This window comes from Schistocerca americana, chromosome 2 (assembly GCF_021461395.2).
Source record: "Schistocerca americana isolate TAMUIC-IGC-003095 chromosome 2, iqSchAmer2.1, whole genome shotgun sequence".
Classification (NCBI taxonomy): domain Eukaryota; kingdom Metazoa; phylum Arthropoda; class Insecta; order Orthoptera; family Acrididae; genus Schistocerca; species Schistocerca americana.
In genome coordinates this window covers 453,082,326-453,107,273 of record NC_060120.1, presented here as the reverse complement: position 1 = coordinate 453,107,273, position 24,948 = coordinate 453,082,326, and the positions used below count along the sequence as shown (strand labels likewise).

The 24,948-nt window shown below is 38.0% G+C and overlaps 1 pseudogene; it reads left to right on the top strand.

Annotated features, from left to right (window-relative positions):
• Positions 1 to 24,948, top strand: part of LOC124595261 — a 162,188-nt pseudogene that overhangs the window by 62,042 nt on the left and 75,198 nt on the right.

Genomic DNA, 24,948 nt, shown 5'->3' with positions numbered 1-24,948 from the left:
AGGATGTTGAAAATTAGGTTGACAGATAAGGTAAGAACTGAGAGGTTCTTCTCAGAATCAGCAAAGAAAGGAGCATATGGAAAACACTGACAAGAAGGGACAGAATTATAAGAAATGCTTTAAGACTTCAAGGAATAACTTCCATGGTACTAGGGGGAGCTGCAGAAGATAAAAATGGTAGAGGAAGACAGAGATTGGAACATACCCAACAAATAATTGAGGACATATGTTGCAAGTGTGACACTGAGATGAAGAGGTTGGCACAGGGGAGGAATTCGTGGCTGGCCACAGCCAATCAATCAGAAGACTGACGGCTCAAAAATCATTGGAAAACAGTCTACGCTGAAACATTTCATGTCCTACAGTTATGATGCCAGGTGTACTAACAAGTAAGGTGACACAGAGGTAAAAAGGCTGAACCTGGGAGATGGATTTTTGAGGTGTGCATTCAAATACCTATTCAGATTTAGGTTTTCTATGATTTTTTCTAAATTACTCTAGACAAGTACTGGGCTGGTTCCTTTGAAACAGATGTGGCGAACTTCTCTCCTCATTTTTGTTCATTCTAGACTAAAGTTCTGTCTCCAATGGCCTCATGGTCATTAGTTGAATCTTAACCCACAGTTATCCATTCCTTTTTTCATTCCAAGATGTACTATATATGTATGAAATTTGCAGGTGATTGGTGTAAAGCTCACAGGCAAACTAAAGGGGTGGGCTTCACCTAAAGATGTCATTTTGAAAGTCGCTGGAATCCTTACTGTTAAGGGAGGTACAGGTGCTATTATGGAGTACTATGGTCCTGGAGTTGATTCCATTTCATGTGCTGGTAAGTAAGGTGTGTACAGTGTAGCTGACACCTTTTCAAAATGAAGCTAGATAGAACTTTCACATGTGGTAATTAAGAACCGTAAAATGTTCTTTGACTATTGATACATTTGTAGCGAGACATTACTGCACATGAAATCTGTCATTTATATTCAGTAATTATGTAAAGGTAAAATAGTGTTTAGCTTTTGAGCAGTCTTTACAGCAGGCCCATAGAATATAATGTTTACAGGCTTCCAGTTGCATCAAATTGTTAAAAGCCCACAACCTTTTGATCAAGCGCTCCTTAGACATAGTCAAGTGGAATGACTGCAGAGGGGCTGCTCATATGTCCTTATGTATCCTAGCTGCATGCTGTGACATAAGTGGTGTTCCCTGTATTCCCATATAAGGGCATATGTAGACTCTGCATTTGATGTGACCACTTAAGCCTTGCTATGAGTGGATCCCACACTGTTCTCAGTTGCAGGCCACTATGTGTATTAAGGGTGTTGTCACAGATTTTTTATTTCGATGGCTTTTTTAATTACACAGTCCCAGAAGCCATTAGTGTAAGCCACAGCAGAGATTTCATCAAATTTGATCTGATGACCATTTTGTAGAGCATGCTCAGCTAAAGCAGATTTTTTGTGGTAGTATAGGTGGTAATATCTCTCATGCTCCTTCCAACATTGTTCTACAATGTGTACTGTTTGGCCAATGTAAGACTGGCCACAATCAAATGGTATCTTGTAGACTCCAGGTGTTCTGAGACCTGCCAGTCTTTAACTGATCTCAGTAACTGTCATATTTTTTATGGAGGATAGTAGATTGATTTGATTTTGTGTCTTTTTAGCAGCCAGCTTATCTTGCATGACACAAAACCACAGAACAGCAAAAAAAGCAAGTTTCTTTTCCTGCTCAATGTTGGTGTTTTTATTGTAATTCTTGTTTGAGATCACTTCGTTTATTTGGTGATTGTTGCAACCGTTGTACCTGAAACGCTGCATGTGTGGAGTGGGTTATCAGCATGTGATATCATTCTTGCACAATATGTCAGTGTTTGTACCACAGTATGCTTCTGTGCTGTTTGATGATGGGGTGCAAGTACAGATTGGTGTGTAGGTTTTCTCTAGACACTGTGGCGTTCGCGATGGATGAGGACATGAGGAAGTGAAATGCATCATCCATTTCTGGCAATATCCTCAAAATCCTCCACAAAAATGTTTGTAATAGCCAGAGCTAATAGGCTTCCTGTCTCAATGCTGTTCATCTGATCATAATGCTGACTAATGTACAGAAAATAAGATGACATAAGAAGTGCCTAAATAGCTCGACCATGTCAATTTTAAAGAAGTGAGATACTAGGTCAAAAGAGTCTTTGGTAGGCACATTAATAAATAGTGGTGGATACTATGAGGCAGAATGGCATTTTATCCTTGTGAATCTTGGTAGAGTGTAAGCAGTAGGTGGTCTGGGTGGTTGAAGGAATGATGAGTGCTTAAAAAGCTAAAATGCCTTTATCATAATTCTCAGTGTTAGGTTGCATGGAACTTCCATTAAGTACCTTCATCCAGTTGTGCTCAGATCTTTATATTGTAGCCTGCATGCTCCATAATTAGAGCTGCATTGCCCTTATCAGCAGAAAGAACTACAATGCTTGCATAGTGTATGCATGCCATTACGCTCAGACCTGGTCATTTTGGGTGCTGGTGCCATCAAATTCAATAAAATAGCCTTCTTGATGCATAGCTTCTCCAGACATTTAAAGCTGTACCACATTTCTCTCTGTACATGTATGTAATGTACAACTGCAGAGTCTTGCAGTGGCAACATCAAATAAAATTGGGCTATCATCATATATGAGGCATGCATTGACTTCATGTGTTCAACATGCCCGCTTCAACCTCACTATTGCTGGATCCCAGGCATCACTGAGCTGCAGGCCACCACCTCTGTTAAGGATGTTGTCCTTCATTCTTTAATGATACCATCCCAGAAGCTGTTAGTTCAAGCCACGATAGAAGTGTTATCAAATTTTACTGGTGATCATTTTTTAATGCATGCTCAGCTTAAGTGGATTTTTCAAGCTAGAGTAGGCAATAAAACCTCCCATGCTCCTTCTTCTGTTATTCTATGGTGCCTGCTGTTTGTCCAATTTAAGACTGGCCACACTCAGAACACCTAGGTTCTATGAGACACTTTGTGATCATGGCCAGTCCTATGTCGGACAAATAGTGCACACTGTAGAACAATGCAACATCTGGCACGTTTTGTGGATATTATTATCACTGTTTCACTAATTGGCATTACAAATAAAGTGATTCTTGTGAACATGTTATGTTAATAGCATTTTATGTTGTCCTTGTGAATGGAGGCAGTACACAGAAGGTGTTAATGTTTTGTTTTTAGTTGGTCGATATGAATGTCTCTGCAGAAAAACTTGATAGAACCACACTGCACTTTTGTGCCATGTGAGATTGTTCTAAATTAATCACTGTCATATTTATGAAGATTAAAACTATATTCTATGGTGACTATATTACATCTTTAAGTCTTGATCCTTGGGCCAACAGTTTGGTCAAGTATGTGCTCCCTGTTGCAGCTATGGCAAACAATTGTTAAGAAATACTCATTGTTGTGTCTGCCTTGCTATTCAGTACATGTCAATGAATACTCTTTGTTGTGTCCGCCTTGTTATTCAATACAAGCCTGCAATGCTGTCATAACCAGGCTTCCATTTCACCAATGAATTGGGCAACACCGTTGGATGTAATTTCTGTGCATAGGAACATGAGTAGCCAAATTACTAACTGCAAAGAATACACACTATGAAGAGTCTGCCTGGAAATAAAGTACCTTCTCCTCTTAACTGAACAGTAAAGTGTTGTGTCTAGTGACTGGTAGTCAGGGTAAAGAGCTGTCTATTTATCTCACAGAAGCAGCAGTAAAACTGACAAAATCCCTGAGAGGCAATGCAGCCTCTGCCTTCCAGAATTCTGTCTGAAAACTGCTAAGAACTAGCCTGGAGAGCATTTTGCCCATTGGTTCTGGGTTCTGATACCTTATCACAGAATTCTTCCTGCCTTATAAAGGGAGAAAAATTCCTTTGATTGATGATTTCTGTTACATATCCCCCACATAGTCCTTCCATTTTTTTCTCTCTCTCATACCTTGAGGTAGAGGAACTGGGATTTTGAGAAAAACTTGATCATTTCCATGTCATACATTTTTATTGTAAGAATGTTTTGAGCGAATAACTTACATTGACAATATTCTCAAATATTTGTGAAATCACAGCATTTCTTTTGTTACCAACATTTCTTCCACCTAAAAGCTCTCTTTTTCTTACATACTATTTTGTACACAGGGCAAACACAAATAAAAAAAACACATTGCTATAATTAAGAATCTTCAAACCATTTTTACTAAAAAAAAGGTCCTATTAACTGATGGGATTAACAGCGAATAAAAACTCTTCAAGCTGCTTTCTGAAGTTAGATTCATGTACAGGGTATAATACACAAATGTGAAGTGTATCTAAGGTAGTTGTTTCTTAGTGTTATTCAGCTTTGCCTGTGTGACACTTTCTGTTTCTGGATACATCACTATAGGCTCTGCCACTGTTGGGACGAAAGGACCTCCCATCTTCTAGCTATCACCGCCCACAAATTTTCAATCTTCAATGCCACCCATATATTATTTGAATTTCATAGACATTGAATAGGCACATTCTATAGGAATTAAGAGCTATTTTATTTTATGTCCATTCTGTCAACTCACTCAGCAAGTAACACATCTGCATTCTCGCCAGCTGAAATAATTTACTCATCTTCATTTTTGATGGTAGTTCCCTCCAGTTTTCAGGCAGATAAATATCATGTTTTTATGGTGCTTTCTCACTTTCAGTAACATGTTCATAATTTGTTACAAAATATCTCTTGTTCTTATAAAATTCTGTTCGAAACTCCCTGCCCATTTGCTGACAAAATAATGTATACTACAGCAATTTTGAAATTCCTGTTTCATCCGTCACAGTTTTTGGATTATAGTAGAGAACTCTTTATGCCTTACGTGATTCTTGTTTTACGGGCATTAAGCCATCCTCAAAGTGCTGATACATCATTTCCACATGCTGGAGGCATCATCAGAGGCTATAAAGACTCAAACAGCAGCCTTAAACTACAAGCTCAGCAAGCTGAACTACTTATTTCCACCCAAAGGCTGGTTCCTGATGTCATCACACCACTGACCAAGTTCATGAAGCTGACATGTGTTATGGAGCTTGTAGTGGAGAAGAGTTGGTGCTATTTGCTGTATTTAACACTAAGGCACACAAGTTGTGTAATTTCAGTCTTCTTCCTTTTCTGTTAAAGTTGTTTTTGTGCTTTTGAATTTCTGTAGTCTCTCCATACATCCTAATACAATAATGATTAAAATCAAGGATGCAAGTACTGGCCATGGAGGCCTGCACTGTGTGACAAAACACCCTTGCAACATTATTCAGTTTCTCACAACTGTATCCAGCTATGTATGAAATGAAATGTCATGTGGCTAGGGCCTCCTATCGGGTAGACCGGTCGCCTACATCTACATCTACATCTACATCTACATCTACATCCATACTCCACAAGCCACCTGACGGTGTGTGGCGGAGGGTACCTTGAGTACCTCTATCGGTTCTCCCTCCTATTCCAGTCTCGTATTGTTCGTGGAAAGAAGGATTGTCGGTATGCCTCTGTGTGGGCTCTAATCTCTCTGATTTTATCCTCATGGTCTCTTCGCGAGATATACGTAGGAGGGAGCAATATACTGCTTGACTCTTCGGTGAAGGTATGTTCTCGAAACTTTGACAAAAGCCCGCACCGAGCTACTGAGCATCTCTCCTGCAGAGTCTTCCACTGGAGTTTATCTATCATCTCCGTAACGCTTTCATGATTACTAAATGATCCTGTAACGAAGCGCGCTGCTCTCCGTTGGATCTTCTCTATATCTTCTATCAACCCTATCTGGTACGGATCCCACACTGCTGAGCAGTATTCAAGCAGTGGGCGAACAAGGGTACTGTAACCTACTTCCTTTGTTTTCAGATTGCATTTCCTTAGGATTCTTCCAATGAATCTCAGTCTGGCATCTGCTTTACCGACGATCAACATTATATGATCATTCCATTTTAAATCACTCCTAATGCGTACTCCCAGACAATTTATGGTATTAACTGCTTCCAGTTGCTGACCTGCTATTTTGTAGCTAAATGATAAAGGATCTATCTTTCTGTGTATTCGCAGCACATTTTTAGGTGATGCCACTTTGGCAACTTGCGTGTCGATTGGAATGAGATGATGATGATAAGGACAACCCAACACTCAGTCCCTGAGTGGAGAAAATCTCTGACCCAGCTGGGAATCGAACCTGGGCCCTATGGTATGACAGTCCATTGCACTGACCACTTAGCTATCGGGGCGGACTGCTATGCATGATCCAACTTCAATGCTTCCTCTCATGCCATATAAGCATTTTAGCCTTCATGCCCCCCCCCCCCCCCCTCTCCCAAAAGCACAAATTTCAAGATTATACACATGTAATTGTCTACAGCTGTTGGCCAAGGTTTTTAAAAAAAGCTCCATTCTTTACATTTCCAAGGCTCTCCCATGATGCCTGCACCTGCTGCAGACACAACTCATGAGTATTTTTCTATGTTCCCTTTGACCTTCATTGCAGTCTGGTTATCAGTTTTCAATGTAATGTATTTGGTCTTTTCTGGCATATGTAAAGACTGAAATCTTCATTAAAACCTTGTCTGTAGGTCTTTTCCTTTTTGGACTGAAACTGAGATGTATATAATGAGCCAAATGCTAATGATAAATGCAACATATTTCTCGATAAATTTATATCCCTTTTTTAACATACTTGCCCCCCAAAAGAGACTAACTGTAACACCAAACAGTTTTCTAAGAAACCTTGGATTACTACAGGTATTAAAGTGCCTTTAGAAAGAAAAAGAAAATTGTATGAAACAGAAAGAATTAGTACAGACCCCGAAGTAATTTTACGCTATAAAAATTATTGTAACATACTGAGAAAAGTTTTCAGAAAATTAAAAAATACGTATATTAGAGATGAAATTAACACCTTGGCAATAAAATCAAATCAATATGGAATGTTGTTAGAAGAGAGACGGGAAAAGTAACCAATGGGGTAGGTAGTATTACCATTAAAGAGAATGAGACCATCTTAAGGGGCTCCGGAAAGGCTCAAAATCATGAAAAGTTCAATTTTTACTTTTTTGCGTTTTCTGAATCTGCAGACTATTACCTTTTAATAGATATATAATTTATTCAACTCCGAAGACTACAACTATTTTTAAATTTTTTTTGAAATGTGTTCTACATGGGCGTGACCCACTGTGGCGCTGTTAAACTGCTGTCAAATGGTGTTATTATTAACGTCCGTGTTCATCAGGTACATTTTAGTGATGTAAGATAAAGTATGTGTTGTGGCTAACCTGTGATGGTTCAATATATATCGCTGGTGTGATTGTCGATTGTTTCATGTTTATTTACTCTGTCATTATCTCGAAAATATTCGTAATTAATTCTGTTTCTTGAGTCTTTGTTTTGTTGAAGTATAATAATGAGTAAAAGTAAAGTTATTAGAAATCCTCTGAAGGCTTTTAAGAAAAGGAGAAATGTTGGAAAGCCAAAGGTATGTGTTATTACTGTAAACAATAAAGACGATAACCAAGTGAGTGAACCTAACCTCTCAAGTACACCTGCCCATAGCAGTCAAAGTGGGAAAGAAAATACTTCACAGAAGAAGCTTGGTTCAATGAGTGAAAACTATGAATGTTTTATGGGCGAATCGGATGTGAATGAAATATGTGATATGTCGGTTCTCAAAGGAATTTTTTCAAATTGTGTAAGATGTATTCATTGTAGTGAAGTTGGTCTGGAACTCTCCATAATAAAGCACGTAGGACTTGCTAGTGAAATACAACTGAAATGTGATAAGTGTTCATACATGACCACCTTTTGGAACAGTGTTGCAGTAACTGCAACTGAAGAAAATGGTAGCAAAATCTACGAACAAAACAACGAGCGATGCTTGCTTTAGACAAGGAACGCCTTCGGGCTGCAGACAGGGCTGTAAAGAGTCTAGAAATACAAGCAAGAGTAAACAGGAGGAGGAACAAGAGGAAGCTGGAGGAGGAGTTTGCAGAGGATGAAGATAATCCATCCTATGGACCCAGAATGCACTAAAAAGTTAATCCAATCTTTGTCGCTCGAATCCCAGAACTTTTATTTTCTCATACTAATTACATGTTTTCTACGGACCTTCCAAACATATTTGTTTCAAACTTTCAGTAAATGTTACACAGTACCTTCTGCATAATTTAACACAGCCTTTTACCAAAAAACTGTATATTTTTGAATATATAAAAAAAAATTGCAAGAAATGTTGTGAATTTTCATTACAATTGAAAGAAAATCATCTTTAATAACTGAACTAAAATTTTGTAAAATCCCTGTGTTAAGTTGTAGCCCATATTCCAATAAATAATCTGTAAAAAGTTCAACTTCCTACCTCAAAGACTTTGTGAGGAAAGATGTAATTTATAAGCGTTATTTTAACATTGCAAGTATAGGGCGTTCCGGAGCCCCTTAACCAACAGTACACAAGTAGCTAATGTATTTAACAACCATTTCATAATAATTATGAAAAATCCGCCTCAATTGCACAAACTACCTGGTGTTTACCTAGGTTTCAGCGTGGGTAACCATGCCTTCTTCAGAACAAATATAAAACAGCTTGCCTAAATAGGCATAGTCAAAGGCTAAAATCAACACCTACAGTGGCAAGCCCCTATAAAAACATTTTTTTTTACAAATACATGGTACATATGTACCAAGTCAATAATATTACTTATCTCAACCCTGTGTGTGCTGCCACGCCCCAGCCAACGTACGATGGTCACAGGCTCTCCACCGAACCGAGGCACCGCAGACCATCAAAATCACTGCACCTGCGCGCGGCCAGGAAACGCTCTTCTTATGCACGGGAGCGGGATTACAAAGTTAACATGGATTGGGACCTAACTGATTGCCAAAAGTTGTCGCACAATTAGCCAATTGAGCAAATGATAAAAGCGATGATGCGGGAGTTAAGACCTATTTAATAGCAACGCACGACAAACTTTGTAGTTTGTGCACTCGAGGCAGATTTTTCATAATTATTTCGATACTTACGATTGCTGACACGCTGCAATGCTGAAAGTTCTTAAAAACCATTTCGTAAGTTTAGGTGAAAAAATTGATGAAAATAGTTCAAAAGAAAAAGCCAAACAGTACATGGAAGAGTCAGTTTTGAGAAATCCTTGTCAGATTCATTTTCATCTAACAACCTCTTGTGATATAAGGAAAATTATTAAACCTTTGAAAAATAAATGTTCTGTCAGAGTAGATGACATCTCTAACAAGATATTAAAACAATGTGGAGCAGTTACAGCTGATGTTCTGAGTTACATCTGTAATGCATCACTAACTATAGGTATTTTCCTAGACAGGTTAAAATATGCCATTGTCAAGTCTCTCTACAAAAAAGGGGACACCACAGATGTCAATAATTACCAACCAGTATCCTTGCTTACAGCATTTTCAAAAATCGTTGGGGAAGTTATGTACTCAAGAGTGGTTAGCCATCTCAACAGTAATGGGATACTTAGTAAATCACAGTTTGGATTTCAAAAATGCTGTTCTACTGAAACAGTAATATACAGTTTCATTGCCTACATAATAGAGTCTTTAAATAGTAAAATGTCACCAATAAAAATTTTCTGTGACTTATCGAAAGCATTTGATTGTGTGAGCCAAGACATTATGTTACAGGAATTACAATTCTATGGTATAAATGGAACAGCATATGAGTGGTTTAAGTCATATCTACAGAACAGGAAGCAAAAAGTTTCTTTATACAGTTTAAGTGATTTAAGAAAATTTTCCACTTCATCTAACTGGGTTGAAATTACATTACATATTTCACAGGATTAGGTCATGGGTCCCCTTCTGTTCTTGATATATGTGAATGACCTCCCTTCTTATCTGAAACAAGAAGCTAAACTGACACTGTTTGTTGATGATACAAGCATCATTATTACTCCAGTAAAAGAAACTCCAATAGAAAATTATACAAATAATGTCTTTGGAAAAGTTATTGATTGGTTTTCTGCAAATGGGCTTCCTCTGAACTTTGGAAAAACACAATACATCCAATTTTCTACTGTAAGGAGTACAGTTCCTTCAATAAACATAACACAGCAACAGAAGACAGTAGCCAGGATAGAGCATACTAAGTTTTTGGGTGTACATATAGATGAGAATCTTAATTGGAAAATTCATATTTTGGATCTCCTAAAGCGACTAGATCCAGCAACTTTTGCAATCAGAATAATTGCTGATTCTGAGGATATAGAAATTGTCAATCAAACATGCTTTCCATAATTTCACTCTCTGATGTCATACAGAATAATATTTTGGGGTAATTCAACACTTAGACAAAAAATATTCACTGCTCAAAAGAAAATGGTTACAATAATGTATGGGGCTCACAGTTGCACATCTAGTAGGCAGCTGTTTAAAAGGTTAGGAATCTTGCAACAGCCTCACAGCACATTTACTCAGTAATGAAATTTGTTCTCAACAACAAGGACCAGTTTAAAAACCACAGTGACATTCATTATTATAATACCAGAGGAAAGGACTTACACTATCCTCTACCTTACCTCTCTTTGGCACAGAAAGGGGTATACTATGCTGCTGTAAAACTTTTCGATAAATTACCAGATGAAATAAAATGTCTGACAGACAGCAGTAATAGTTTCAAAAATAAATTGAAATCATGTCTCCTTGATAACTCCTTCCATACCATAGATGAATTCTTGAATAGGAATACATAAATCTATAGGTATGATATATGCATTTTGTGCCATTTAAGAGAATGGGGTAGATAATAAAGATTTTAATTTTTTTTAAAAAAATAAAGGAAAAAAGAAGAAAAAACACCTTGATTTGTGTGTGCATTTCTTATGCACTTGACACGTTCCACATCATAATTGTTACCGTGAGATTGAAAAATGGAACATGTAAGTAACTAACTCTACCTCTAACTAACTAACTCTAAAATTCATCTCATAACATACAATTTCTAATCATATGATTAGTGTACAGGAGAGACATCAAAATAATGGATAACGCAACTTAGGCCTAATTGGTACAAAGCATTTTAACATTAATATAAATTTTTATTTTTCTTTCCTCCCTTTTGTGAAGCACAGTTACATTTACACACAAGACTATATGTAAATTTATCCTGCTCAAATGTTCAGTTCATCCTTCATGAACTCCTCAACAGTGTAGTAGCAGCATTTGACAAGTATATCATATAACTTTGTTTTCAGTGTCTCTAGGTTCATACTCAGAACATTACTTCCTTTTAGCTTGTTATGAATTTTCATTGCCATATACTGAGGAAACTGCGCATATAGGTTTAAGTGATAAGTGGGAAGCATAAAATTGTCTTTGATTCTCGTGTTACATGTGTGATTGAAACAGTTTTTCTCGAATAACTCTAAATTGCTGTGTAGACAGATGATAATATCATAGGTGTATAAGGAGGGAACTGTTAATAACTGTTGTTTATCAAATAGTGGGTGACATGATGTCCTTGGATGGGCAGTACACATGTTCCCTAAAATTCTTTTCTGTAACTTTAGTATGCGCAATATATTGCTTGAATTTCCCCAAAAAATAATACCATACCTTACAACTGATTGAAAGTAGCTGTGGTATGCAATTTTACTTGTATTCGTGTCTGTTGCACCAGCTAATATTTGCATAGCAAATGCAAAGCTACATAATTTGTTTAACAGGTAGTCAACATGTTTATTCCAGTTTAAATTTTTATCTAGATTTAACCCTAAAAACTTCACAGAATCCACTTCTTCTATATCCTGATTTTTATGAGTTATTTTAATTTCTTGGGGCTTTGACTGTTTTGTTCTGAATTGGACCATGTGGGTTTTGGGGATGTTCAATCTTAATCCATTCAGTTGTAACCATGTTTCTAGTTTGTTCATTGTGTTTATTATGTAGAAAGGGATGTTTTCTGGCTCCTGGTTTTCAATTAATACAGATGTGTCATCTGCAAATAAAATCGATGGAGCATTTATATTGTTCGGTAAATCATTAACATAGAACAAAAACAAAATAGGTCCTAGAATCGAGCCTTGAGGGACACCTTGGGCTACTGTTTTCCATTTTGAATAGTAATTTGCTGCATTTGATGAGATAATCACCCTTTGTTTCCTATTTGATAAGTATGAAGTAAGCCAATTTAGGACATTACCCTTGATTCCATACTTGTCAAGCTTATAGATGAGCAGTGAATGATTTACAGAGTCAAAGGCTTTTGTGAGATCACAAAAGATTCCTGCAACTTTATTATGGTTGTCTAATGATGTGCTGATCTTGTCGATAAACTTGTTAATTGCATCAATAGTATTTTTGCCACGCTTGAAACCAAATTGGTTTTCCGTAATGATATCATATTTCTCCATAAAATTTCGAATCTGCATAGCAGCAGCATTTTCAAAGATTTTTGATAGGACTGGGAGGAAGGAGATGGGACGATAATTCCCCGTATCCTCACTTGACCCTTATTTGAGCAATGGTTTTACTTCAGCACCTCTGGGAAGCTTCCTTGTTCAAAGGATTGGTTTATTGTTTTAGATAGTGGGTATCCTATTGTTTTACACACACATTTAAGGACTTTTGCTGGTATTCCATCCCAACCTGCAGAATTTTTGTTTTTTAGTTTTAATATAATTTTTTCTACATCTATTCTTGAAACTGTTTTAAATTTTGTAAGGCATTCAGAATTATGATTTAGTCCAAAGGGACATACATTGTTCTCATAATCTGCAACATTAACCTCTGGTTTCACTACATTGATGAAGAACTCATTGAAGCACTCTGAAATTTGAGCTGGATTTACAATGATCTCATCTTCAAGCTTAATTGTAGTAATTCCATGTCTAGAGGCTTTGATACCTAATTCATGTTTTACAACTGACCACACTGCCTTTGATTTATTCTCATGTTTTAAGATTAATTTATTATTTGTCATTTGCTTCGCTGCTTTGACAACTTTCTTAAATGTACTTTTGTATCGTTTAACGTATTCAATAAATTCAATTTTTTTATTATGTCTTAGTTCCTTATGTAGCTGCCTTTTCTTAGCACTGGAGATTTTTATACCTTTAGTGATCCAAGGGAAGCAATGGTTGAGAAGGGAGTGAGACAGGGTTGTAGCCTCTCCCCGATGTTATTCAATCTGTATATTGAGCAAGCAGTAAAGGAAACAAAAGAAAAATTCGGAGTAGGTATTAAAATCCATGGAGAAGAAATAAAAACTTTGAGGTTCGCCGATGGCATTGTAATTCTATCAGAGACAGCAAAGGACTTGGAAGAGCAGTTGAACAGAATGGACAGTGTCTTGAAAGGAGGATATAAGATGAACATCAACAAAAGCTAAACGAGGATAATGGAATGTGGTTGAATTAAGTCGGGTGATGCTGAGGGAATTAGATTAGGAAATGAGACACTTAAAGTAGTAAAGGAGTTTTGCTATTTGGGGAGCAAAATAACTGATGATAGTCGAAGTAGAGAGGATATAAAATGTAGACTGGCAATGGCAAGGAAAGCGTTTCTGAAGAAGAGAAATTTGTTAACATCGAGTATAGATTTAAGTGTCAGGAAGTCGTTTCTGAAAGTATTTGTATGGAGTGTAGCCACGTATGGAAGTGAAATATGGACGATAAATAGTTTGGACAAGAAGAGAATAGAAGCTTTCGAAATGTGGTGCTACAGAAGAATGCTGAAGATTAGATGGGTAGATCAGATAACGAATGACGAGATATTGAATAGAATTGGGGAGAAGAGGAGTATGTGGCACAACTTGACATAAAGGAGGGACCGGTTAGTAGGACATGTTCTGAGGCATCAAGGGATCACAAATTTAGCATTGGAGGGCAGCGTGGAGGGTAAAAATCATAGAGGGAGACCAAGAGATGAATACACTAAGCAGATTCAGAAGGATGTGGGTTGCAGTAAGTACTGGGAGATGAAGAAGCTTGCACAGGATAGGGTAGCATGGAGGGCTGCATCAAACCAGTCTCAGGACTGAAGACAACAACAACAACAACAACAACAAAAACATTGATCCATTTTAATTTTGTCAATTTATTAAAATAAGTTTTTTGTGGAAACATTTCATTGAAAACACTTAGAAAATCCCTTAGAAATGCTTCAAAATTTGCTGTGCATGAAATATTTGTATCAAAGTGCCATTCTGTCTCCTTCAGCTTATCAGGGAATAGAGTCAAAGTTTCTTGGTTGAAGACCCTTTTTACATGAACTTTTTTGCATGGGACTTCGCTACCTGCGCTTGGTAGCTCAAAGAATAATGCTGAATGATCAGAAATTCCTAGATCTAGACAAAGTTTATATCCATCTTCAAATACGTAATTCGTTAAAATATTGTCAATGCATGTAGCTGACTGAGCATTTTCTCTAGTAGATTCAGAAAAATTTAATTTGAAGCCATATTTTTTATTAAGTCTGTAAATTTTGATACCTCACATGTTTCATATAACACGTTGATGTTGAAATCAGCAGCAACAACAATTTTTTTCCTCTTTTCTTTACTGAGGTATTCTAACAAACTCTGAAATTTACGTAGGAAATGCTCAGTTGTCACCTTCCCTGGGATTCTATAAATTGATATTATAACAACATTTAAGTCCTTTAACTCAACACAGCAACCCTCAAAAATACGCTCTTCATTAAAACAATTGAAGTCACATCTTACATGGTAATCTAAATCAGAATGAATGAGTATGTATGAACCTCCTCGTGACTTATTTATCTTACAAAAGCTGGTAGCTACCTTGAAGTTTTCAATTTTATTTAATTTTTTTATGGTATCACTATTAAGCCAGTGTTCATTTAAACAAATTACTTTAACATTTAGAAATTCAGATAAAAAAAACTTGTAGCTAATCTAACTTAGAGCTTCTGCCACATGAGTATTCAGCACTTAAACCATTTATATTACAATGCATTATATAGTTACTACTAAGATCATCAATTTTATTTTTTAAAGACCTAATATTTAATAATGAGCCATTCTCACAAAAGGGTAGGTCTGGATTCTTCTGTAGCAGCCCATCAGCTTGCTCACTTGGCTTGTACATTTTTTTGTCACTTTGATATTGTGTACTTACCTCCATAGTTACATTTTTGATGGCACTGGATCTGGACGGTGCTGAAGTGATTTCCCTGGTGCCAGCCATAAAAAATCACTGTTCCTCTTTGGAGCTTTCCTTGTTCTGGAAGACACACGTACACAGATCACCTTGATACAAAGCAATATGCTGAGATTATTCTCATATCTCATTACATATAAATTTCAACTTATACTTGGAATATACAAACATCCAATTCACTGTTGTGTTTTTATTGATGTTCATCATCTGCAGAACCTGCATATAGTATATTGGTTTACTGACCTGTCAGTCATGTTCTTTGGTAGTCTTTTTCTTCTTTCTCTTCTTCACAAAGTTCATTTGTTGATTGCAAGGGGCCTTAAATGATTCTTATGTAAATGTACATAACATCATTAGAGTTGAGTCTGATTTTTATGCATATTTTTATAACTGTCTGTCATCATGATGATCAAATGTGTAGTATTCTTCACATTTTTCATACACTACGTCAGCAAACTCATATAGACTTCAAGTAGTGTGACAACATTTAACATGTGGCATTAATACTTTGTCTACACACAATAACTGTTCCATAGTATATATACGTAGTGCAATACTATCTTGGCATAGACTGATTACATGAAACTTTACATTACCGATTTTTAAACACAGACTGACTGCATGGACTTTCTTGGAACTTCATCTGATCACTACTGGGTGCAGACTGCCTGTGGCTTTGTTTCACAACACCTATTTAAAGATGCCTATAACAGCATACTGTTTTCAAAACATAGAGTTACACATCAGGCAGAGACAATACAGGGTTATTACAAATGATTGAAGCAATTTCACAGCTCTACAATAACTTTATTATTTGAGATATTTTCACAATGCTTTGCACACACATACAAAAACTCAAAAAGTATTTTTAGGCATTCACAAGTGTTCGATATGTGCCCCTTTAGTGATTCGGCAGACATCAAGCCGATAATCAAGTTCCTCCCACACTCGGCGCAGCATGTCCCCATCAATGAGTTCGAAAGCATCGTTGATGCGAGCTCGCAGTTCTGGTACGTTTCTTGGTAGAGGAGGTTTAAACACTGAATCTTTTACATAACCCCACAGAAAGAAATTGCATGGGGTTAAGTCGGGAGAGCGTGGAGGCCATGACATGAATTGCTGATCATGATCTCCACCACGACCGATCCATCGGTTTTCCAATCTCCTGTTTAAGAAATGCCGAACATCATGATGGAAGTGCGGTGGAGAACCATCCTGTTGAAAGATGAAGTCGGCGCTGTCGGTCTCCAGTTGTGGCATGAGCCAATTTTCCAGTATGTCCAGATACACGTGTCCTGTAACGTTTTTTTCGCATAAGAAAAAGGGGCCGTAAACTTTAAACCGTGAGATTGCACAAAACACGTTAACTTTTGGTGATGCGAATTTGCTGCATGAATGCGTGAGTATTCTCTACCGCCCAGATTCGCATATTGTGTCTGTTCACTTCACCATTAAGAAAAAATGTTGCTTCTTCACTGAAAACAAGTTTCGCAGTGAACGCATCCTCTTCCATGAGCTGTTGCAACCGCGCCGAAAATTCAAAGCGTTTGACTTTGTCATCGGGTGTCAGGGCTTGTAGCAATTGTAAACGGTAAGGCTTCTGCTTTAGCCTTTTCCGTAAGATTTTCCAAACCGTCGGCTGTGGTACGTTTAGCTGCCTGCTTGCTTTATTCGTCGACTTCCGCGGGCTACGCGTGAAACTTGCCTGCACGCGTTCAACCGTTTCTTCGCTCACTGCAGGCTGACCCGTTGATTTCCCCTTACAGAGGCATTCAGAAGCTTTAAACTGTGCATACCATCGCCAAATGGAGTTAGCAGTTGGTGGATCTTTGTTGAAGTTCGTCCTGAAGTGTCGTTGCACTGTTATGACTGACTGATGTGAATGCATTTCAAGCACGACATACGCTTTCTCGGCTCCTGTCGCCATTTTGTCTCACTGCGCTCTCGAGCGCAGAAACCTGAAGTGCGGCTTCAGCCGAACAAAACTTTATGAGTTTTTCTACGTATCTGTAGTGTGTCGTGACCATATGTCAATGAATGGAGCTACAGTGAATTTATGAAATCGCTTCAATTATTTGTAATAGCCCTGTATTTGCATTAACAATTAGCTTAGTGTCCTTAAATCAATATAAATTATTGTCCAGGGAATGGAATTTACAGAAGTTTGCAAAGAATTTTGCAAAATCTCAAATTTTCTAATTGAAACATTTCAATAATTAAAATGTTGTTTTAGAAAAATCACACTTTTTTTAATCAGAAAAATGAAGCAATATCTCTTAGATGTTAACATAACATTCAAATGCTGCACTGATGGCAGTGCCTCATTCATCCTCCAAAAATTAATGACCTACCAATGCAAACACGCATCACTACACACCATAAGGTAATTTTGGTACTGTATAATGAAGAGGAGCATTGAAGCCTTGAGTCTGCCTGAGTTATGCTTATTTATGTAACCAGTTAAGTGAAAATGAGCTTCATTGGGCATTCAAAGATTTCGAGTGAAGTTTGCATCATCACTCACATTTGACAACACTTATTCTTAAATTTGCAGTTGCAGAACACAGTCATTAGGACTCAGGTGTTACATAAGGTGAATTTTATATGGATGATAGAGAAATTTATGGGCCGTTCTTTGAATAGTCTGACATATGAGCTGCAATGATGAGGCAAGGTCTCGCACAAAACAACAGGGACTCCTTTCAGTGGGAGCCTGTGTGGCATTGATATTTTCAGTGGTACATACAAACCATATAACCCCATTATGCTTTCTACAGAGTTGAACCAGTCCCTTCGAAATTCTGAACCCTTGTTGTGATTGTGTATAATAACAGAACTTGACCATCAGGCAGGATGTGACAGGGCTGTTGAAACTCTCAGTGTGCAGCAGTCAAACTGTCACTGGGTTGGTAAATCATGTGTACAATGACTGTTGATTTGCACTCCACCAATGCTCCATGGTAATGAAATGCACAGTTTGACTCCTTTCTTATGCTTCTGCTACTGCTTGCAGGGCTGCCAGTACAAACCTCCTTTCATTTTTCTTTTCACCACCTTGTAGTGATGTGAGTTGTTGTTAGTTGAGATTTATAAGTAGTAAATTTCGTGTTTTAGCTCTAAAGTTGAGCTCAGTTGATAACGAAACTAGTTCTGCCATCATAACATTGAACAATGTGGGCAGCTGAGCAGGTAAGTTTCGGAATTTTGAAATGATACATATGTCATTCTATCCAACATTTTGGAGGTACGAAAGACCATAAATGGTTAAATTGGTGCTGGTTTACGTTTGCAGAAAGCCTGTTGAGATGGCTTATCAGTGAAGGCTCCAGAACTGGAAATATCAAGAATCAGTATGTTTCAAATATTAAGTAGAGACATGGGGGCTGTGATATATTTTAGAGATAATGAAAATTATGTAACCTTACATATGAATGAAAATATTAACAGTTCATAAAAGTATAGTACTTACTTTCATTTTACACTGTGAGTCAACAAATCTTTGATCTTGTTGACTCTCAGGGTGAGCTGAACTATTATTAAAGCCTTATATTAACAGCTTAGTATGTCCGTGACATCTAAAAGACTTTTTGTGTCTTTGTTGATAGAATATGCTAGTTAATCTCTCCAAAAGTAAAAAAACACTGGGATGTAGCTATGTTCATTTTGTTGTAGAACTTGCTATTTCACTAATTTCATTTGTCTAGTCATAACATTGAGCAGATTTTTTTTTTCTTTATTGACTGACTGTTTGTATTTCAATACCAAAATCATCAAGAAAGATGAAATGATGTTTAATATTTTGGCCACTGAGAACCCTCAATGTGCTAGTCTTTTATTTCTGAGTTACTGCTAATGTGCCCTCCAACACTTCACTACTTTTTTTGTCTCTTCACTCCATAAGAGTATTGTTCTCATTCTGTTCTTCAGTCTGAAGGCTGATTTGACGCAGCTTCCCATGCTAGTCTATCCTGTGCAAATCTCATCATCTCTGCATAGCTATTGCAACCTACATCCATTTGAATCTTCTTACTGGTTTCAAACCATGGGCTCCCTCTACAATAATTACCTTTAACATTTCTGTCCATTAGCAAAATGATGTTTCCTTGATGCCTCAGAATACATCCTGTCAACTTATCCATTCTTATAGACACTATTATTATTTCAAAAATATATTCTTTTCTATGTTATCATTGAGTATGTAATTATTTAGTTAGTTGACAGGTTTAACACTTTTATCTGTTTGAACTGTGTTTCTGCATTTTTGTTTATGATCTCTCTGTAAAGATCAGCTCTTTATATCATCTTAAACATTGTTACAGGTATGGCCACAATCTGTAACATGGGTGCTGAAATTGGTGCAACAACATCAATTTTCCCATACAATCAATGCATGAAAGACTATTTGTTAGCTACAAATAGAAAGGAAATTGCTGAAGAAGCAGACAAATATGCTAAGACACTATTTATGGCAGACCCCGGAGCTCCTTATGATCAGGTATAACTTTCGCCCGCTTCTGTGTGTGTGTGTGTGTGTGTTTTTGTGTTTTTCAGACACGTGTGCTTGTACACACACACACACACACACACACACACACACACACATACATACATAGTGATTTGATACATGTCCTTTATGTGTGTGGCTTTCCCATTAATATCAGCAAATTTAGCTTTCTGTGATTTCTTTAAATTGTTTAAGGTACATGCTGTGATGATTCCTTTGGTAGAATGCATCTGATTTTCTTCCTAATCCTTCCCTATTCCAAACCTGTGCTCCTTCCATTAAAACTCAATATCATAGTGTTTGAAGGTAGTTGTAGAAGTGGAAGAACGTTGTGGGTGGGAATACACAGAACGAAGTCATGTTTTGTTCATTGATGAGTAATAATAAGCACTGAGCCTGACAGCTTGCACTTTTCCTTCAGGAGGGGGCTTACAGTGATAAATAAACATCCTATTGTACATGAAACATCCCAATATTTATTAATGGACTGATAATGATAGCTGCATCAATGGTGGTAAATGTAAAATTTTCCACATTGTCCAAAACGTTTCTTTACCAATCGAAAAGTTTTTGGATAGGGTTTTTAACCTTTTGTTCTATTACATGCTTTTGTCAATTTTTTCAGTTATCTTCATAGTACTAAGTTGGTGATGAAATCATCTGAATGTCATGGGCAGTATGCTCTCCAGACTTGAATTCTGGTTACATTTATGTGATCCACTTGGAATACATATTGCTGTTAGCCCAGCACCTCCCATGGTTGTTCAAGAACAGGAGCTTGTTTTCCTGAGGACTAGCAAAAATAATTTTCAGGTTTAAAATATTCATCAATAAGCTTATTGATTCCTTGTCCCAAAAGGTGTGGAATTGTATTCAAATAAAACATTTAAAAATGAGAGAATACATTGTAATGATGACAGTCATCATCTCCATACTTCATATAATGCAAAGAACCTCATAATCATCATAATACATCTTTCATGTTGCTTTCTGTCACTTTTGCTGGATAGTTGGAGCATGCTTTTGTTTAAATTAAATTTTCTTTACTCAAGGTTGTTATAATGTACAATTATTTTCAAACAGTTTTCTGTTATTTATCCAACGCACCAACATGGTCCAGTTGTTTTAGGTGTAGTGAGAAACTAAGTCAAAAGAAATACACTGAGCAACAGAATTCGTCTGACCAACATGTTTCTGAGTTATGAGATGTCTGGTTGTGCAGGAACAAGATAACTGTGTGAGGAACAGAGTCTGCAATGATTAGGTTCTCACTGCAAAGCTGTGATGAATTGAAACTGATCTTTTCCATCTTCTTAACATTAGTCCTGCCAAATACCATAATTTATCACTAGCACTGTTACTATTGGTACTTTTACTGTCACTCCTCCCCCCTGCACACACAAACACATTTCTCTTCATTACCACATTGTGCATTTGCTGGTGGCTCATTATGTGTCCTATTAAATGCTCCCTTCCTTAGGTAACTGCTGCTTGTGCCTATAGGTGTCTCCAGAAGAGAATTGTTCTCTTGAGGTGTTCTTGAATACTGTTGCTTGCTGCCCAGCACCACATGCAATCTGACGAATTCTGCTGTCCAGTTGGCACGGCTGCACACTACTGTTAAAAATTTCAGATGAGGATTGCATTGGTTCAGATGTCCAGGTCAGTTCCATCAACGAATTGAGGGTGTTTATGGGAGATTTCCCATGTTCGTATAGTCGTATGCTGGCCCTAGGCTACAGTTTCCCTGACCAAACAAAAAAAATATAGCTTTCAAAAAACAATTTGCTTAACTTTACTAACTTTCAAGAATACAGAGAATGAAAGTAAAGGAATAAATTCATTAACTTGATCAGGCGTGAAGTTTTGTTTACAGACAATGTGTTGTAGATTCCATCAAAGTCAAATAAGCTTTTATAAAGTTTAATCCCTGTTCCTTCACTTCCAAGAATATTCATCTGCCATATTTATTGGTTATTTTTGTCAATATTCAGCAGGGCTTTGCTCAATCATTCTTTTTTCTTTAGCAGTTTTTTTTTCAGTTTCAACCTGATAGTATGGAAACTTAGATATATTGCATACCATGGATATACCATGGAGATATTGGATACCATGGATTTAATAGTAATAGGATGTAATTTCAGATCACTGGATCAAAAAGGTGGCATCCAGATTCATATTAGATGTATTTCATCATGTATAATATTGAAATATGCTTACCATTTAGGTGTCAAAGCAATCTGAGTACTATGTGGATAACTGCCAACTGTTTGAAGTAATAGAAGTTTAGTATACTTCTTGAAATGTTTAGCTATAAGAAATGACTCTTGCCCCTCTCATGAAAAAATTTCTGCATGGGTCCATGACTGGACCATGCATTTATTTACTCCAAAGTTCAATCCAGGACCTCTTTATTATAACACTGCACAAACACTATATTACAGTTCGCACCAGCCAACTTTTATTCTGCTTCCACATGAAAAGATATACTGAGACAATGAATAAAATAGTAATCGGCACAAACACACTTAACCAACAAGTATATTCACAGTTGAACACTGAAGCATACATTAGTCACTTAAATGTGAGTCTGGCTGAGAGCCCAGCATGATGGTTTATATTAGGCTTTTAGGCACATGGCACAGTGCTTGTTGCACCATCTGTGCTGATGTGTAGTGTCCTCTTCAGGCCAGACATGGAGACCTGTGCTGTTTAATTATACATGCTCAATGTATAGGTTACAACACTCCTTCCCCCTTGGGGACAAATGTTCATGATGTTGCCATCAGAAGGGGATGAGTGTTGGAGTCGGAGTTCTGTTGTCAACTGCAGCGTACGGTCTGAAATGGTACTACTGTGGACCAGCACAGCACCTTTCACCCACAAGAGACTGTAAGGGAGCACCAATGTGAAGGCGCCACATCCATGTCTGGGTAGTCACTCAGCAATGGAGCCAGCAGAGAAGAGAGAGGCAACATAGGGGCTGCAGAGATGGATGCAGCCCCATGCTAACCATAACCACCCTGGCCAGTGGCAGCAGCACCAAAAATGAAGACAGCACAGGGGCTACAGGGGACACAGACTGCACTGTGGGGGCTGGTGCGTATGGTGGAGGTGGTGGCCTGGTCTCCAGTGTGTGGTTGGCCACACGTGAGTGGAGCTGGTTGCAGTGTCATGACACCAAGCCATTGGAGGTGTGCATGACACAGAGACAGTGGCCTCAGCAGTGATGGGCAACCACTGGTATCTACTTAGGGCACTGATCAAACCCACAGGCCCAGATGGCAGACCTCAGACAGAGCCACTGCAAGGCAGGCGCTGGAAGGTGGTCAGGCATCGGCCAGAGCAGATCAAGCAATGTACAGGGATGGCGGCCATGAAACATCTCTACTGTGCTACAGTTGCCAACTGGGATGAACGTGTACAAGCTCAAGAACCTATTGATGGTTTCCTCAGGAGGAGATTACATGATATATTCTTTCATCTGAGTTTTTAAAGTATGGAATAACTGCTCCACCTCACCACTGGACTAAGGATGAAATGGTGGAGGAGTCGTAACATGCTGGATACAAGTTGTGGGCCATTTTTTTCTGTCATGAGCATAAATGACAATCCTTCAAAGAGAAAAGTCTTGACGGAGGCCATCACCACAGCTACTGTGGGTGTGGTTGGGCAATGAACCATATAAGGAAATTTTGAAGAAACATCAACTACTACTAGCCAAAAAAAGAAAAGGAAAGGACCCATAAAATCAGCATGAATACACTACCCAGGGATGCTGAGGGATGGGCCATGGGAAAAGAGAGACACGTGGTGCCGCTAACTTGGTGGCGCACTGTGGGCAGTCTGACACAACATGTGTGACCTCATTGCCAATACTTAGCCAAAACAAATGGTGGTAGACCAGCAATTTTGTATGAGAAATACCCCAGTGGTCAAGGTGGAGAAGGCACATGTTGTCCCACTGCAGTAAAGTGGGGATCACAAGCCTGGGTCCGAACTCTTCAGTAGCCAAAAGTAACACACCATCAAGAACAGAAAGGCAGTTTCGGAGAGCATAATAGTCACACAAGGGATCTGATGCCTGACCCAGTGGTTTGTCTGGCCAGTTGTGGCACTCAGACAAATTGAAAGACCTGATGTAAGACAGGATTGGCTGTGATAGCTGCCGAAATTAGAGAACTGCTAATGGAAAAACCATCCACATTGTTTTGGGCTTAGCTGTCTAAATGAAAACACAACAGTTCATCCATTAGAATCAGTCAGCAATCAAGAAAGAGCACCTGCATTAGTGTGTTGTGCTGTGGGGTGGAAATGAAACTCACAGTTAAAGCTCTACAAAAACAGCCCAGAGTTGCAGGCGATGGGCCGCTTTATCCAGTAAATGAAATTTAGAACCACAGAGGAAAACATGAACATTTTTTGAGTGCACACACCTGATTCAGGGTTTCAGAAGTGTATGCAATAGGGTATTTGGAACCATCCACTTATTTGTACACAGGAATGTGGTCACGTTGGGAAGAAATTTATGGTTGCATGTATTCTTTCCGAGAATGGCCTGCAACTCCTTGACGTTGGAAGGATGTGGCAAAGCCATAATGGCATCAACAGGCTGGTATAAAGGCTTGATGCCAGCATGTGAGACTTCAAAACTGAGATAGATGATAAATTGCTGAAAAAAATTGTGATTTGTCGAAGTTACATTTCAACCTGGCAGTCTGCAGCTCTGTGAACACAGTATGAAGGTTCTGCAAGTGTTCTTATCTTGAGGAACCGGAGACTACAGTATCATCCAGGTAGTTAATGCACCTCAGAACGGAAGCTGTGAGCTGTTCCAAAAATCATTGGAAAATAGCAGGGGTGCTAGCGATGCTGAATGGAAGGCATTGGTATTGGTATAATCCAAAGAAGCATTCACTACTAAGGATATGTCTGGAATCATCATCCACAGGTATTTATGGTAGTTGCACATAGGGGCAAGCCGTGCTAAGACTTGGTCCTAATGGGGTAAGACATACATGTCAATAGTAGACTGTGAATTTACAGACTATTTAAAACCACCACTGAGCTGAAGGTTGCCGTTAGGTAATGCAGCAGTTACCAACAGAGTAGACCATTCGTTAGAGGAGAGAGGTGTGCCAACACCCAAGGACATAAGTCGATCTAGTTCTAATTTGACTTGCTCCCATAAGGCTATTGAAACTGACCGGGCATGAAAATACAGGGGCACACAGTCGATTTCATAGTGACTTTGTTA